Source organism: Pelophylax lessonae, assembly GCF_965119305.1.
Source record: "Pelophylax lessonae genome assembly, chromosome: 5".
NCBI classification, from domain to species: domain Eukaryota; kingdom Metazoa; phylum Chordata; class Amphibia; order Anura; family Ranidae; genus Pelophylax; species Pelophylax lessonae.
In genome coordinates, this window is record NC_138772.1 from 106,716,928 (window position 1) to 106,735,367 (window position 18,440).

Consider the following 18,440-nt stretch of genomic DNA (forward strand, 5'->3'; position numbering starts at 1 on the left):
TAAAATAACTGTATCCAAACATTGTATATAAATACACTTTGAATATTTTTTATAAATTGTGTGTAAACTCACTTGCCCGTAAAAGTCCCACCCCCATTTTTTGGCCTGAGGCACCAAATAATTTCCCCCATCAAATAACACTCCAAACCTTACAAAGGTTGTTGGGATTGTCCGTCTTCATCTTAAATATGAAACTATGCTGGCAACTAGACATGGCAATTGGAAAAGTTTGGACCTACATGGACTGACAGATTTCTGGCAAGTTGAAAATTGAAATGTACTTATCTGATAACCTTACAATGAGCTAAATAGACATATTTACTGCATCAAAAATTGGACCTAACCATTTAAGCAACCATTTATGTAACTTTTAGTACTTCATACCCCTTGACATTTTCCACATTTTGTCATGTTACAACCAAAAAGGTAAATGTATTTTATTGGGATTTACGTGATAGACCAACACAAAATGGTACATAATTGTGACGTGGAAGGAAAATTAAAATTGTTTTTCAAAATTTTCTACAATATCTGAAAAGTGTGGCGTGCATTTGTACAGCATTTAGCCCCCGAGTCAATACTTTGTAGAACCACCTTTTGCTGCAATTACAGCTGCAAGTCTTTTTGGGTATGTCTCTAACTGCTTTGCACATCTAGAGAGTGACACTTATGCCCATTCTTAAATTTTCAAGTCTTGCCACAGATTCTCAATTGGATTTGGGTCTGGACTTTGACTAAGCCATTCTGACAAATGAATCTGCTTTGATCTAAACCATTCCATTGTAGCTCTGGCTGTATGTTTAGGGTCGTTGTCTTGCTGAAAGGTGACCCTCCACCCCAATCTCAAGTCTTTTGCAGACTCTAACAGGTTTTCTTCTAAGATTGCCCTGTATTTGGCTCTTCAATCTTCCCATCAACTCTGACCAATTTCCCTCTCCCTGCTGAAGAAAAGCATCCCCACAATATGATGCTGTCACCACCATGTTTCACAGTGGGGATGGTGTGTTCAGGGGGATATGCACTGTATGTGGAAGTTGCAGTTCTCACATTAAGGCTGCTCTGTACACTGTGGCCCTGCAGTAACTCCATAGTAATGAAAGTCTCCAAGTTGGAACATATAGCAGTGGAGAAATTAAGGTCAGGTTTTCCTAGAGGGACCCCACTCCTCCTTTTGTTTGTATGTGATGTGTGTTGCCCTCCTATGTGCACCTTACTGTAAATGCTAGTTATAAATTGGGGTGGCTCGCATATTTTTGTGTAGCTTGTAGGTTTGGTGTGTGGGCACATTGGATGCCTTCAGCTGTCATTGTGCTATTGCTGGGCATCCAATGTGTCCCTGTGCCTTTAAGGAAGAGTGGGCTCACTCCAGGCAAACCTGCCCTTAATGTATCCACTGTTATATATGCTTCAACTTAGAGACTCCTAAAACTATAGAGTTAATGTAGGACCACAGTATACCGAGCAGCTTTGATGTGAGCATTGCAACTTCCACATACAGTGCCTTGACAAAGTATTTATACCCCTTGAAATTTTCCACATTTTGCCATGTTACAATTAAAAATGTAAATATATTTTATTGGGATTTTATGTGATAGACCAACAAAAGGTCAAAACTATAGAGTTAGGACCACAGTATACAGAGGCATCTTGACGTGAGCACTGCGGTTTCCGCATATATTTGCAAATGTGTGCAACAAAACCCTCTGTTTTTAACGTGAATTGTTAGACAGGGTCAGTTTGGTTTTTTTGCAGGCTAACTGGTAAGTGTACTAGGAAATTTTAGTTTCTTTGTGATGCCATTTTTATTTATTCCACAAGTGGTCCAAGTGGTAAAACCTTTTTATCTTAATACAGAAAATGCATTAAGGTAAAAAAGGTTTTAACTTTAGAATCATTTTAAAGAGGCAACACTGCATGCAAATTAAATTAATCCATATAAACCAATCAGAATTTAAAGCTCCATAGTCAAAAGTCAATAGAATAAATCAGATTAATGCTAAGATTAATTTGCAGAAAATTAATGTATAGTAAGTCAAATTTGGGATATCAGCACAGAATCTTGCTTTTTGTGCAACATTTCACACACCATACTGTCCTTTATCAAGGACAGTAAGTATCTGAAGTGAAGATCAGGACATAAAAATGAAATACCTGTATATAGCTCCAGGGAAACCTGACCTGGTAATTAACATACAACATAATTAGTCCATTCTTGCACAGACAGCATAATAAAATGTGACATAATATAATCCTAATTCAACCTAAATTAGGCATTCAGTTTGTTCAACAGTCATTGATATCAGGCATTGCTGTAGGGGTACACAATTATGAGTACCAATCACAATAAATACTTTTGCAAAAGTTAAATCCCCATCTCTGTAGACTTAACATCATACACTGCCTGGCCAGAAAAAAAAAAAGCAGCCACCTGGAATTAACTAAGCAACTAACATAACTAAGCATGCAGTAACTATCCTATTGGAAGTTACTGCATGCACCCAAAGAATGAAGATAAAGCGAAACAGTGCTCATATGTGAATAGCAAAAATATCCCCTTTCATAAAATGAAATATGTGTGTAAATAAACTCAGTGTCATATTTTACCACATAGGCAAATCAATATGAATAACAAAATACAAATAAATAGTATATAAAGAGATTTGTACACAAAATAAATATATAAAGTATAAAATAGTGCAATAGTAACAGTCCTTGTGCAAACAGCAAACACTAGCTGCATATGCTAATAAAGTGATAGTGCTCTAAACGGTGATAATATTCAAGTAAATTCCAAAAAAGTGCAGATTCGTGCTCTGTAAACAGGTGCCTTTGGTGGGTATCTGGAGCGTGAGTATCCTCCACCTTATACGCTGCCCACTTACCAGTTGACCCCTTGGGGTCTCACGTAGGTAAATGGTCTCTATTGGTCAGCTCTCAGGGGTCCCTTCTACTCAGGATGATACACCAAGGGTTGTTGTCCTAGGGTTTGAGATGTCCTTAGAGGAGGGGTCCGCTGTGTCCCTCAGTAGAGAGCGCAGTGGGGGCTGTGTTGGAGATTCCTCTATTCACCACTCTTACACTCGTTAGTGGTAGGGTATCAGCATAGAGATGGAAAGAGTAGTGAGGAGGTTCATATTGTAGTATTCAATAAAATTTTATTCAAAAAAAGTAGTCACTTACATTTCAGTTTGTAAATACTGACTGAAGTAATGGAGACTTGAGAATGAGGTCAGCTGACTACCTGAATATACTGAATGACCAGGTTATTCCATCAATGGATTTTTTCTTCCCCGATGGCACAGGTATATTCCAAGATGACAATGCCAGGAATCATCAGGCTCAAATTGTGAAAGAATGGTTCAGGGAGCATGATACATCATTTTCACACATGGATTGGTCATGGAGTCCAGAACTTAACCCTATTGAGAATCTTTGGAATGTGCTGGAGAAGGCTTTGCACAGTGGTCGACTCTCCCATCATTAATACAAGATCTTGGTAAAAAATGAATGCAACACCGGACACTGTGACATTGCAGAAGTTTATCAAAACAATGCCACAATTAATGCGTGCTGTAATCAAAGCTAAAGGCGGTCCAACGTGTGTGACTTTTTTTTTTTTTTGGTGTCGCCTTTTTTTTTTGGCCAGGCAGTGTATTTATAAATTCTGAGGACCAGCAGAAGAGAGATTTCTAAACTAAATAAAATTATACAGAACACAGGACAATGGAAACAGCTCTCATATTGGAGCCAGAGTTTTTTTTAGGTGCCAGTAACTCCAATCAAAACATGTTAAAATTCAACAATTTTATTTCTACATTTCATTTAACCACTTCCCGCCCGCCCTATTACAAATTGACGGCGGGAATGTGGTTGAGTTATCCTGACCGGACGTCATATGACGGCGGCAGGATAACACCGCTCTGGGCGCCCCCCGGGGGCGCGCAGAGCGGCGATCGGTGATGCGAGATGTCAGTCTGACACCCTGCATCTCCGATCTCGGTAAAGAGCCTCTGACGGAGGCTCTTTACCATGTGATCAGCCGTGTCCAATCACGGCTGGTCACATAGTAAAACAGGAACAGCCGTTGATCGGCTTTCCTTAGTTCGTGCCTGACAGGCACGAGTAAAGGAGCGCCGATCGGCGGCTCCCCTGACAGGGGGGGGGGGTCGGCACTGGTAACCAGATCATTGATTACCAGTGCAGACCCTCGGGGGGGGATGCCACTAGATCCACCAGGGATGCCCACTATGACCCCAGGGATGCCCACTATGACCCCAGGGATGCCCACTATGGCCACCAGGGATGGCAATCAGGGCTCAGGGAGCCCCCCATTGCCCTCCCCATCAGTGATGCCCACCAGTGTCCTCCCTATCAGTGCTGCCCACAAGTGCCCATCATTGCCATCCTTTAGTGTCGCCCACCAGTGCCCATTATTGCCCACCAGTGCTGCCTATCAGTGCCCATTAGTGCCCATCAGTGCCGCCCGTCAGTGCCGATCAGTGCTGCCCATCAGTGCCTACCAGTGCTGCCCATCAGTGCCCATCAGTGCCCACCAGTGCTGTCTATCAGTGCCCATTAGTGCCCGTCAGTGCCACCTATCAGTGCCCGTCAGTGCCGCCTATCAGTGCCCATCAATGCCGCCTATCAGTGCCCAGCAGTGCCGCCTATCAGTGCCCACCAATGCTGCATATCAGTGCTACCTGTCAGTGCCACATATCAGTGCCTATCAGTGCCGCCTATCAGTGCCGCCTATCAGTGCCACCTATCAGTGCCACCCCATCAGTGCCACCCCATCAGTGCCACCCCATCATTGCCTCCTCATCAGTGCCTGTCAGTGCAGTCTCATCAGTGCTCATCAGTGCAGGAAAAAACTTATTTATTTACAAAATTGTATAACATAAACAAAAAAACTTTTTTTTTTTTTCAAACTTTTCTGTCTTTTTTTATTTGTTTAGCAAAAAGTAAAAATCGCACAGGTGATCAAATACCACCAAATGAAAGCTCTATTTGTGGGGGGAAAATGATATAAATTTGGTGTAAGTACAGTGTTGCATGACCGCGCAATTGTCATTCAAAATGCAACAGCGCTAAAAGGGGAAAATTGGCCTGGGCGGGAAGGGAGGGAAGTGCCCTGTATTAAAGTGGTTAAAAGACAAATAAAGATTACATATTAAAAACATGGGAAAAATGAATGTTCAATATCCATCAAGTGAGTTCATTACAATAAATTGTTGCAGTGTAGCAATCCAGACATGTTTCACCATTTATTTGGTTTCCTCAGGGGATATATTTTACTACACCAGAATTCACAGGAATTAATTAAGCACAAATATGTGTCCAGCTCGTATATCATGAAGCAGGGAGGTAAATGGAAGTGTCCCAACCTAAAGGCCAAGGGTGATAGCTGATAGTGCAGTTAACCGCAGGAGGGGCAATCAAAGAGGCAGAAAAAAAACTTTATCAAATAGTTTAAATATACTGCAGCGTGAGAAATCCTGGCTTGGTAGATATCCATTAATCAGAGGGGTCCACTCCCAAAGGTAACTCCAGTAGTGGCTATATACCGGGGCACTCAACAACAATGTGCGTTCACACTCTAGCTTTTCACTGACCTAATATCAGCATCCTGCAGCTCCCCACCAATACTGCTTCTTGATATACAAGCTGGAAACATATATGTGCTTAATTAATTCCTTTGAACTCTGGTGTAGTAAAATATATGGTTTTATTCATCTTTTAAATGAAATATAGAAATAAAATTGTTGAATTTTAACATGTTTTTACTGGAGTTACAGGCACCTAAAAAATCCCGTCTCTTATATGAGAACGGTTTCCATTGTCCTGTGTTCTATTGATTTGGGATGCGGTGCCTTTGAGATCTTCCCTGATCAATCGAATCCTGTTCTAAATAAAATTATCTTCACACATTTTTTTTTAAATGTTGGAAATGAAATTGAAATGTTTAGGCAGGGTATTTGGCATTTTAAAAGTTTTATATATACAGTACTGTGAAAACATTTTAGGCAGGTGTGAAGAAATGCTGTAAAGTAAGAATGCTATAAACATATATATTTTAATTGTTTATTTTTATTAATTTACAAAATGCAAAGAGAATAGAAGAAAAATCTAAACCAAATCAATATTTGGTGTGACTACTCTTTGGCTTGAAACCAACACCAATTTTTACACTTGCATACTCACTTTGTACACTTTTTGTACACTTGCACAAAGTCAGGGATGTTCTAGGATTACAGTCAGATGTATAATAGTGTTGGGCAATGGTTCGGGCCAAGCAAAAGTTTGGCTCGAACATCGTCCATTCTGGTGTTCGCTGAGCACCCGAATTTTCAGTGCTTTCAGTACAGTCAATACTGTACATTGTTAGAAGCAGGGCCGGCCACCACTTCCTTAACAATGAATTAGTCATCAGGTACCGGCAAAACAAAATAAAAAAACAAAAAAATGGCGTGGGGTCCCCACAAAAATTCATACCAGACCCTTATATGAGCACAAAGCCTGGCAGGCCAGGAAAGGGGGGGGGGAGCTCCCTCCTCCTAAACCATGCCCTCAACATGGCGGCGGCACTTTTTTTGGTGAATGAGTAGGGGTCCAATGTACCCCATACTCATACACAAGGGGGGCTGGGATATGGGGGGACTTTTTTGTTAAAGGGGGATTCTGATTCTGATAAGCCCCCTGCAAATAATCCCGCATAATCACAGCCCAGGTTTTTGGGAAGAGGCCTTTAGTTTGTCAGGAAGAGGAAGAGCCCCTCTGCCCCACGTTGAGGGCATGTGGCCTTGTATGGTTCAGGTGGGGGGGCACTCACTCCTCCCCCCTTTGCTGGCCCGCCAGGCTGCATGGACAGATAAAGATATGGTATGAATTCTGGGGGGGTGGACCCCATCCTGTTTTAAAAAAAAAAAAATTTGTGCAGGGTTCCCCTTAAAATCCATACCAGACCCAAAGGGCCTGGTATGTACTGGGGGGACCCAATAACATTTTTTTTTGTATTATCAGGTGGCAGCAATAGCTTGAAGCCACGAAGTTCATTTAAATGCATTTTTTTCTTTAGAAATGTTTTTTTTTTTGCTGCAGCATGTTCTATACATGCTGCATATGCACCACTTTACAGGCAGACTAAGGAGACCCCCCCCCCCCCCGGCACTATATTAAAGGAATTTTTCATTTTTATTGTTTCACTTTAAGCATCATTAAAATCACTGCTCCTTTAAAAATGATTGTTTTTAAAAAAACATATGTAGCACTGTCCCCATAGGGCTTGCTGTGTGATGACTTGTTGGGCCTCCTCTGATTACCTACAGACAGTCACTTAGAGTACAGTTCACACATCCATCCTTACTCTCAAAGGTTCGTTGCTCAATAAACAGTCCAGGAGTTTTGGTTTTTGTATTTATTATGGAACTTGGAAGGGGAGAAGGGAATAGTGGGATACTCCAACTGCAACTATTTACAGTTGATGAGGACAACTCTCACTTGGCCTCACCAGGTTACTTATGGAAGCAGTCATGCTGCTTTAACCATACTGCCACATGTATGGAAAGGGTTAAGTCTCTCTCTCTCTCTCTCTCTCCAGCAACAGACTTGGTGAACTACATTATCTTCAGGATACTCTCTAGCATCCCCTTTACTGACACCCATCCACTGACTCTTCTAGCTGCAGTGATGGCCCCCCTCAGGTCAAGCCCCTTGACACAGATCTGTACTCACTGTATGCAGAATCAGATCCTTTCAGTGTCTCCCTTCCAGCCTGAACCCCCTTCCCGGTTAAGGGAGCAATCCTCTGCAGGGGTCTTTGATATGCAAACCTCTGCTCATTCACAGGAAAAAACAATCCCTCAGTTGAAACAATCATTCCCAATAAAGGAGAAAGAAGAGCTTCACATACAGTATCTCACAAAAGTGAGTACACCCCTCACATTTTTGTAAATATTTTATTATATATTTTCATGTGACAACACTGAAGAAATTAAACTTGGCTACAATGTAAAGTAGTGAGTGTACAGCTTGTATAACAGTGTAAATTTTCTGTCCCCTCAAAATAACTCAACACACCACCATTAATGTCTAAACCGCTTGCAACAAAAGTGAGTAAATTTTCAAATTGGGCGTAATTAGTCATTTTCCCTCCCCGGTGTGATGTGACTCGTTAGTGTTACAAGGTCTCAGATGTGAATTCGGGAGCAGGTGTGTTAAATTTGGTGTTATCAATCTCACTCTTTCATACTGGTCACTGGAAGTTCAACATGGCACATCATGGCAAAGAATTCTCTGAGGATCTGAAAAAATGAATTATTGTTCTACATAAGGATGGCCTAGACTATAAAAAGATTGCCAAGACCTTAAAAATGAGCTGCAGCACGGTGGCCAAGACCAAACAGAGGTTTAACATGGCAGGTTCCACTCAGAACAGGCCTTGCCATGGTCGACCAAAGAAGTTGAGTGCAAGTGCTCAGCGTCATATCCAGAGGTTGTCTTTGGGAAATAGGCATATGAGTGCTGCCAGCTTTGCTGCAGAGGTTGAAGGGGTGGGGGGTTCAGCCTGTGTGTGCTCGGACCATACGCTGCACACTGCATCAAATTGGTCTGCATGGCTGTCATCCCAGAAGGAAGCCTCTTCTAAAGATGATGCACAAGAAAGCCCGCAAACAGTTTGCTGAAGACAAGCAGACTAAGGACATGGATTAGTGGAACCATGTCCTGTGGTCTGATGAGACCAAGACAAACGTATTTGCTTCAGATGCTGTGAAGCGTGTTTGATGGCAACCAGGTGAGGAGTACAAAGACAAGTGTGTCTTGCCTACAGTCAAGCATGGTGGTGGGAGTGTCATGGTCTGGGGCTGCATGAGTGCTGCCAGCACTGGGGAGTTACAGTTCATTAGGGGAACCATGAATGCCAACATGTACTGTGAGATACTGAAGCAGAGCATGATCCCCTCCCTTTGGAGACTGGGCTGCACAGCAGTATTCCAACATGATGACAACCCCAAACACACCTCCAAGACGACCACTGCTTTGCTAAAGAAGCTGAGGGTAAAGGTGATGGACTGTCAAGCATGTCTCCAGACCTAAACTTTATTGAGCATCTGTGGAGCATCCTAAAATCGAAGGTGGAGGAACGCAAGGTCTCTAACATCCACCAGCTCCGTGATGTCATCATGGAGGAGTTGAAGAGGACTCCAGTGGCAACCTGTGAAGCTTTGGTGAACTCAATGCCCAGTGCTGGAAAATAATGGTGGGCATACAAAATATTGACACTTTGGGCACAATTTGGACAATTCCACTTAGGGGTGTACTCACTTTTGTTGCCAACAGTTTGGACATTAATGGCTGTGTGTTGAGTTATTTTGAGGGGGACAGCAAATTTACACTGTTATACAAGCTGTACACTCACTACTTTACATTGTAGCAGAGTGTCTTTTCTTCAGTGTTGTCACATGAAAAGATATAATTAAATATTTACAAAAATGTGAGGGGTGTACTCACTTTTGTGAGATACTGTAGCAAGATCTTCAACCACTTCTGGACCGAGCCCATTTCTTACACATGTTGTTTACAAGTTAAAATCTGTATTTTTAGCTAGAACATTACTTAGAACTCCCAATCATTATATATATTTTTAGCAAAGACTCTGGAGAATGAAATGGCTGTCGTTGCAATATTGTTTGTCATGCGGTATTTGCGCAGCGGTCTTTCAAACGCTATTTGTTTTGAAAAAAATACATATCACTGCGTTTTAAAAAACCTAAACAGTAAAGTTAGCCCATTTTTTTTTGTATATTGTGAAAGATGATGTCACGCCGAGTAAATAAATACCTAACCTGTTACGGTTTAAAATTGCGCACACCCGTGGAATGGCGACAAACTACAGTCAATAAAAATCTCTATAGGCTGTGGAAGGCGGTGGGACCGCCGGCTATAAAAAATGGTACCAGGATGATGCGTCTCGCTGCATCACCCCTGTACAACCTATTCTTGCAGCTGACGTAGGGTTACGTCGATTCGCTGGAAGTGGTTAAAGCAAGTTTCAAAAAATCATTCCACTCACGTTTAAAAATATCTCAATTGATACAAAGAAAAAGAGCATAAAATTGTGGGTAGGTCCTGTCATCCACTTAACCGCAAGCAACAGCCCAGCTTAGCGTGATGATGACACCTGCAGTAACCGCCCTACGCGTTTTGTAACTTGAGGTCTTTCTAGAGCCATTACAGCAATAGGTGATAGTTTAATGTATGGATTGTGTTTTAGTTCCTTTTGGTTGTAATATTTAGTTGCATATAAGGGTTTAAATGTTTTCAGCGCATTGACGGAACTCATTAATGCACACTAGGAGATTGCAAAAGTAACATTTTATTAGCTACATAGTAACAGCATACAAAAATAACAAAAGCTTATTTTACCCACAGCGCTGCAATTCCGCAAATATAACTTCCCGTCTTACACCTGGAATTGTGCAGTCGGTCTGAGTGGCACTGAGAGAGTTGGAGGGGTGATGACATCACGCTCTCTGACTCAGCTAATCAAAGGAACTTTGTAATAATTCACAGAATACAAAGTTCCCTATTAATGGCTGGACACCACTCAAACTGACTCTGCATTGTTGCGGGTTTGAGGTTGTAAGTCTCACAACCAGAACTCAGCACTGTGTACTTTCTGTAGCTAAAGCTACATGCAGTTTATGAAGTGCTTAGAGACACTTCAGCAGTTAGTGAAGGAAATAGTTTGTTTGGACCAGCTTGGCCCAAACAAACTCTATAAAGTGAGAGGAAACATGGAAATCAGCTTTAATTAATTATAACATGCAGGTGCTAATGATCATCAATTTCATACGTAGGTTGAAATAAAGCCATTAACTGAAATAGCTGTGTAGGAGGTTTAAAACTGAGTCAGGAACAGCCACACTCTGCTACAAAGGTGAAGTTGTGGAAGTGTCAGTTCTTTTCTGTGATCAGGCTGCTCAGCTGTTGGATAATTGTCAGCACTCATCATTTCCTCAGTGGCTCACCTGGTTATCATTATCTGCCCGTTAGTCCCGCCTACAGCCAGCCCCTTTTGGCTATTTAAGTTGCTTTGTTCATTCCTTTCCTGCCTTCGCCTTGTCAACATATCTGGAATTTCTCTGCTGTGTTCCTGTGAAAGACTCTACCTGCCTGATCCTGTTCCTCTGCCTCCAACTACGCTGATTTCTGGTTCATTGTCTCATCTGACTTCCCGTATTGGCTTCTAACCCCTGGCTTATGTTTTGACTAAGTTTACTGTTCTGTACCATTTTTTACCATTACATTAAAGGTGTGATGTTTACTATATTTTCTGTCTGATTCATGGCTCTTGACAGGAAGACAGCTTCATGTTACAGGTCATACACCATGGCAAGACTGAGCACAGCAACAAAACACAAGGTAGTTTTACTGCATCAGTTAGATCTCTCCCAGGGAAAGATTTCAAAGCAGACTGGGGTTTAAGATGTTTTGTTCAAGCTCTTTTGAAGAAGCACAAAGAAACAGGCAACGTTGAGGACCGTAGTGCAGTGGTCGGCAAAGGAAACCTAATGCAGTAGATAAAAAAGACACATAACACTAAATTCCCTTCAACATCTGAAGGTGTCAAGCAGTGCCATCAGCACAGAACTGGCATAAACCAGTGATACCCAGGTACACCTATCGACTGTCAAGAGAAGTCTGGCCAGAAGTGGTCTTCATGGAAGAATTGCTGCCAAAAAGCCATACCTCTGATGTGGAAACAAGGCTAAGCGACTCAACTATGCCTGAAAATATAGGAACTGGGGTACAGAAAAATAGCAGCAGGTGTTCTGGACTTATGGTCAAAATGTGAAATATATTTGGTTGTAGCAGGAGGCAGTTTATTTTCAGGCAATAGAGAAGCATTGTAGAGGTTCCTTGCAAGTTTAGGGCTGCATTTCTGTAAATAGAGTTGTAGACTTGGTCAGTATCAATGGTGTCCTCAATACTTATCCATCATGTCACACCATCAGGAAGGTGTGTGAACTGCCCCAAATTTATTCTGCAGCAGGATAATGACCCCAAACATACAGCTAATATAATTAGAGACTCTCTTCAGCATGAAGAAGAACAAGGAGTCCTGGAAGTGATGGTTTGGCCCCCAAAGAGCCCTGATCTCAACATCATTGAGTCTGCCAGGGATTACATGAAGAGAAAGAAGGATCTGAGGCAGCCCACATCCACAGAAGATCTGTGGTAAGTTCTTCAAGATTAGTGATGGACCGAACACCCCCCTGTTCGGTTCCCACGAGAACATCTCAAACAGGGAAAAAGTTCTAGCGAAGATGCAAACTCTATTAACCACTTTACCACCGGAGGATTTTCCTGCTTTACGTCCAGGCCACTTTTTGCGATTCCGCACTGTGCGACTTTAACTGACAATCGTGCGGTCATGCAACGCCGTACCCAAACAAAATTTACGTCCTTTTTTCCCACAAACAGAGCTTTCTTTTGGTGGTATTCGATCACCTCTGCGCTTTTCATTTCATGCGACAATTTTGAAAAAATAACAATATTTTTCACATTTTTTTATATGAAATTCCCCCCCCCCCCAAAAAAATGTAAAAATACAATTTTTTAACATTTTAGGCCAATTTGTTTTCTGCTACATACAAAACCGGCAGCAAAAAATGGGGTGTCTCTATAGAATATCATACAAATCAATCCCAAGACATGTGCAATCACAGTGGATTAATGGATATATATATAGTCCATATATGGTGGTTAAGGTGCTCTTTTCTGTATGCCCGAAGTGTGGTGAGTGGGCAGAAGGTAGGGTGCTCCCCTAAGCCTGGGGTCTTGCGCTTACCAGATTCCTTTACCCCTACAGGGGTAACCAGCGGGTCGATATTTAGGGATCGCTCCCATACACTGGCAACCTGGACGTCCCTAGTACTCGATCTCACTCCGTAATGGGATATATGGTATCCGCTCAATAGATACAGAAAATTCCAGTACAGTACCCGGGTATGAAGAAGAGAAGGGAAAGGAGCCTCCGATAGTGTATTACTGTTTAAAAATAGCTTTATTTCAATCAAAAAGACATGTACTCACATAGTCTAAGAACCTAAAATGCATCCGTCTGGCATAGGAGCCGCAACCTCCTCTCTCGCGGTGCGCACCTGGAAGTGGCGTGCGTGCCAACCGCCGGATGTGCGTTCCGAGCCTCGGGATCGATAGACGGAAATGACGTGGTCACGCTCTCGACGCGTTTCATCATACTGACGTCATCTGGAGTAGCGTCGACCACGTCCCCTTCGTCTACTTAAGTATAATGTGGTTACCAGGCAACCCGGTCCGGGAAAGTTCAATTAATTGGTTTGGCCAATCCGGCAGTAGTGTGTAAGCAGTTGCTAGGCAGAAAAAAGTATGTTCAAAACATCTCGTATAGGAGTGTATACGGCCAATCAAAAAACAGGGGGATTGTTTTGTCAAGTGTTGCTAAGCAATTGTAGTTTCTTTTGGAATACGGGAACGATGCATAACACGAAGAAGCTTGGTGATTTGGCTTACTCTGTGTCTCCGGTAGAACAGATTACATGATTGGTGGGAACACATGAAGGCATCATATATATATAGTATCGGTGGGAGAGACAAAAATAAATAAAAGGAGATACAGTATATTTCATTAATGGCATCCTCAACCATGTATCGGGGTCTATAAGGATTATTCAATTATTATCAAGGAAACTGTGATTGGGAGTATATATTCTACGGGTGATGGAGAAGATAATTTTATTTCCAAAAAAGGGGGGTTAAAATTCAAATACAGAATTAAAAATATCTTTAAACTTCCTTAATTATTTTTTATTTTTTAATTATTTATTATACTTAAGTAGACGAAGGGGACGTGGTCGACGCTACTCCAGATGACGTCAGTGTGACGAAACGTGTCGAGAGCGTGACCACGTGATTTCCGTCTATCGATCCCGAGGCTCGGAACGCACATCCGGCGGTTGGCACGCACGCCACTTCCAGGTGCGCACCGCGAGAGAGGAGGTTGCGGCTCCTACGCCAGACGGATGCATTTTAGGTTCTTTGACTATGTGAGTACATGTCTTTTTGATTGAAATAAAGCTATTTTTAAACGGTAATACACTATCGGAGGCTCCTTTCCCTTCTCTTCTTCATACCCGGGTACTGTACTGGAATTTTCTGTATCTATTGAGCGGATACCATATATCCCATTACGGAGTGAGATCGAGTACTAGGGACGTCCAGGTTGCCAGTGTATGGGAGCGATCCCTAAATATCGACCCGCTGGTTACCCCTGTAGGGGTAAAGGAATCTGGTAAGCGCAAGACCCCAGGCTTAGGGGAGCACCTTACCTTCTGCCCACTCACCACACTCCGGGCATAGGGAAAAGAGCACCTTAACCACCATATATGGACTATATATATATATATAGGACTTTTTTGGATCCATTAATCCACTGTGATTGCATATGTCTTGGGATTGATTTGTATGATATTCTATAGAGACACCCCATTTTTTGCTGCCGGTTTTGCACAGTTATAATATAATAATTTTTCCACCTTGCACTATTGCACTTATTTACTGGCAGCTATATATTTTTCACTTATATATATTTTTATTACAGTTATATCTATTTCTTGTGAATTTATGGTTGCTATTATATAGAAGACATTTATTTATTTATTTATTTATTTATTTATTTATCACTCCACTCTTAATATTCACTATTGCACTTCTGCACTTTATATTTATCAATTGCACATATGGTATTTATTTGTTGTATTCAATTGTAATAGTCTATTATTTTAAGCCTATATCTGCTTGTTTTGCACATAGACCACCACTTGTGACCCTTGATTTTACATAGCGTAGTGGTTTTTATGCTATTTTTTACAAGGATACACATAGGTCTTAATACAGTTTTTTTACACAAATTTTTATTTTTGTTATATTCGTACACATTTCATATATAAAATTTAACCTAGGAGTGACGCAACCACAAATTGATTTCCTGAACACCCCACTAGGCAGCGCCAATCACTTCTTTCATTTCTCCTTAAAAGTTAGAGTTTATCTAAAGTTTATGGGACACGAAAATGAAAAATCAAAAGTCCTCATTTTAAAGGCTTATATGCAAGTTATTGCCATAAAAAGTGTATGGGGACCTGGATACTGCCCTGGGGGACATTTAACAATGCAAATGTTTTTTTTAAAACAATACTTTTTACAGGAGCAGGGATTTTAATAATGCTTAAAGTGAAACAATAAAAATGAAACATTCATTTAAATATCATGCCTGGGGGGGTCCCCTAATGTGCCTGTAAAGTGGCGCATTTGTACAATGTATGTAGCCTGCTGCAGCTATACTGACATTTATAAAGGAAAAATTGTCATCTAAACTTGCTCGCGGCTGTAATGTATTGTCGGCTCCCAGCAATACAGATAAAAAAAAGAAAAAAAACGCGTCCCCCCCCCCCCAGTCCAAACCAGGCCCTTTGGTTCTGGTACAGATTTTATCACATGACGTCAGAAGGGGAGGTGTCACCGGGGGATGTAACTGGGTGTCTCCACCCCTTTCCTATAAAAGAGCTGTCATGGCTCAGGTGGCTCATTAGCCGGGAGGCGTGTGAAGAGGCTGGAGCGTCTCTTTTTTTTTTTTTCGGGTGCAGCGGGTGATGTGATTGATGATGGATTTACATCGGGGGACAATATTTTTTCATTTTTATTTTTTAATAAAGGACTTGTCAAAAACTGTCTTTTGTGTTTATTTTCTTTTACTCTTTTTTTGTGAATGGGTAGGGGTACTATGTAACTGATACTGTATCTATTCACATGGGTGGGCAGATCTGAGGGCCCCCTTGTTAAAAGGGGGCTTCCAGATTCCAATAAGCCCCCCACCCACAGACCTCAACAACCACAGCCCAGGGTTGTCCGGAAGAGACCCTTGTCCCCATAAACATGGCACCCAAAGCACCCTCCCCATGTTGAGGACAAGCGGCCTGGTATGGTTCAGGAGGAGGGAGGCCGCTCGCTTGTTTTTGGATTTTGGGGAGGACCCCACACGTTTTTTTTTTCAATTTTGGGGTGGAGTTCCCCTTAAAATCTGTACCATACCCAAAGGGCCTGGTATGGATTTTGGGGGGGGGGGGGGACCCATGCTGTTTTTTTTGTTTTTTTTAATTCTCTCATAGGGTTTCCCTTAACCACTTAAATACAGGGCACTTTCACCCTCTTCCTGCCTAGACCAATTTTCAACTTTCAGTGCTCTTTGACGTATATGGGAAATCTCAGTCTGCTTGACATGGCACTGCTCCCTATCTTTAACATTGGCATCTATAGAAATCTCGGCCAGCTTGGCATGGCACTGCTCACATACTATAAGTGACAGGGACACAAAGTTTGGGGAGCACTGAGAGGGGACCCGGGACTACAACATATCTATACATTATAAAAGTGGGGTATGCCTGTTCACTACACTGACTGCACTAATCTAACTCAACACACTATCCACTAACTACCTGCCTAACCTCTATTATCATACACTATATACGGCTGCCGTGTAAGCAGCAGCCTTATATAGTGTGAGGCATGGACTTAGCCCCTGAGCCATGATTATCTAAAAGCAGCCTGCCTTTGACCAATCATGGCTCTGACAGGACACTGTGCCCTGACTGGCCAAAGCATACAGGTCACGTGCATGCTTTGGCCAATCATCAGTAATATATTCACTGCACCAGCGCAGTGCATTATGGGGTGTTCATCGGCAGGCGAACTTACGTTTGACTCGAAGATCAAGCCCATCCCTACTGAAAATGTTTAGATCAACCTACCTGCCGGATTCCTTTAAAAACTGCGTGCAAGTGTATCTAAAAGAAATTATGCTGTTTTGAAGGCAAAGGGTGGTAGCACCAAATATAGGTTTGGTTTGGTTCCTTCTTCTGTGCATTTACTATACATTTTGTTAATTGATAAAAATAAACTAATAACACTTTTATTTCTGAAAAGCATTCTTAAATTACAGCATTTTTCCTACCTGCCTAAAACTTTTGCACAGTAATCTGTATATATTGTATATTTGCAATAAATACTCCTCACCCGCCAGGTGTATCAGAAAGTGTGATACTATTAACAGAGTTGTGGTCACAGAAACATAGGACCCAAACATTAAGTGGTTCCTATAGTGTCATCGCTACAATTATGATTCCAACTTAAATTAATTAAAACTTGAGCTAAAAAAAAAAAAAAAAAAAATCTTAGAATGAGTTATGTGAGTATTTCACGTCATTATATTTGACTCTTTAGACTTCAGTATGTAGTTAAATAAGAGGAGAAGCATGAATTAGGGTCCGCATAAGTAATTTACAAAAATGACTGGTCCCGATATTTGAATTTCTCTGCAGTTTTAGAAAATCCTAACTGTCTTCTAATTAAAAAAGGACAATCATTTTTTAGCAACAATAAACCACAAAATGGTTTAGGTATACATATTTTAGCAGTTTACAAATGAAAGTTTTCCTTTAAGAACTAATACATTTTTTGGTTGATTTTTTAGTTTGACGATATAGTTGAGTCTTTGCAACAGCACAATAAAAAACTGCACTGCACATTCTCTTCCTACATTACAATAAACTGCTCTTTAAGCTTTTTAGAAAACAGCGGTTTATAATAGGCCACAAGCAACTATTTCCTTCTATTTCCTCTAATCTTTCCAAAGATAGGGTGAGCTGTGTATGAAAGAAGATAAAGTTATTATTAATACGTTGAGCTACTGCCTCAAGGTTTCTGGGTTTAACCGAGGGCATTGGCAATGAAGATTTCTCCTGGAATTGAATAATACTTGCTTCAGGCAAACATATTTTCCTGCGAGTGTACATTTCCAGCATCCAAATTTACTGTGTCGTATGGATTATATAGTTGTGCATGTGTTAAAAGGGACTCTGAGTCTGCATATCCATATTGTTATATGTAGTATATGAACACTAATTGAGGCACAGACAGCAAAACTTACAGGGGTTATAACACTTCCCTTGACCACTTGCTTACTGGGAACTTATACCCCCTTCCTGACCAGGCCGATTTTCAGCTTTCAGCGCTCTCACGCTTTAAATGACAATTGCGCAGTCATGCAACACTGTACGTAAAATAAATTTTTATATTTTTTTTCACACAAAAAGAGCTTTCTTTTGGTGGTATTTAATTCCCACTGTTTTTTTTTTATCTTTTGTTAAACAATCAAAGACCGAAAAATTTTGAAAACAAAACAACAACTTTTTTCATATTTTGTTATAAAATTTTGCAAACAGGTAATTGTTCACTGAATTTTTGCCCTGATGGGCACTGATATGGCAGTACTGATAGGCACTGATGAGGCAGCTCCTGTGGGCACTGATAGGTTGCACTGATGGGCATGGTTAACGGCTTTC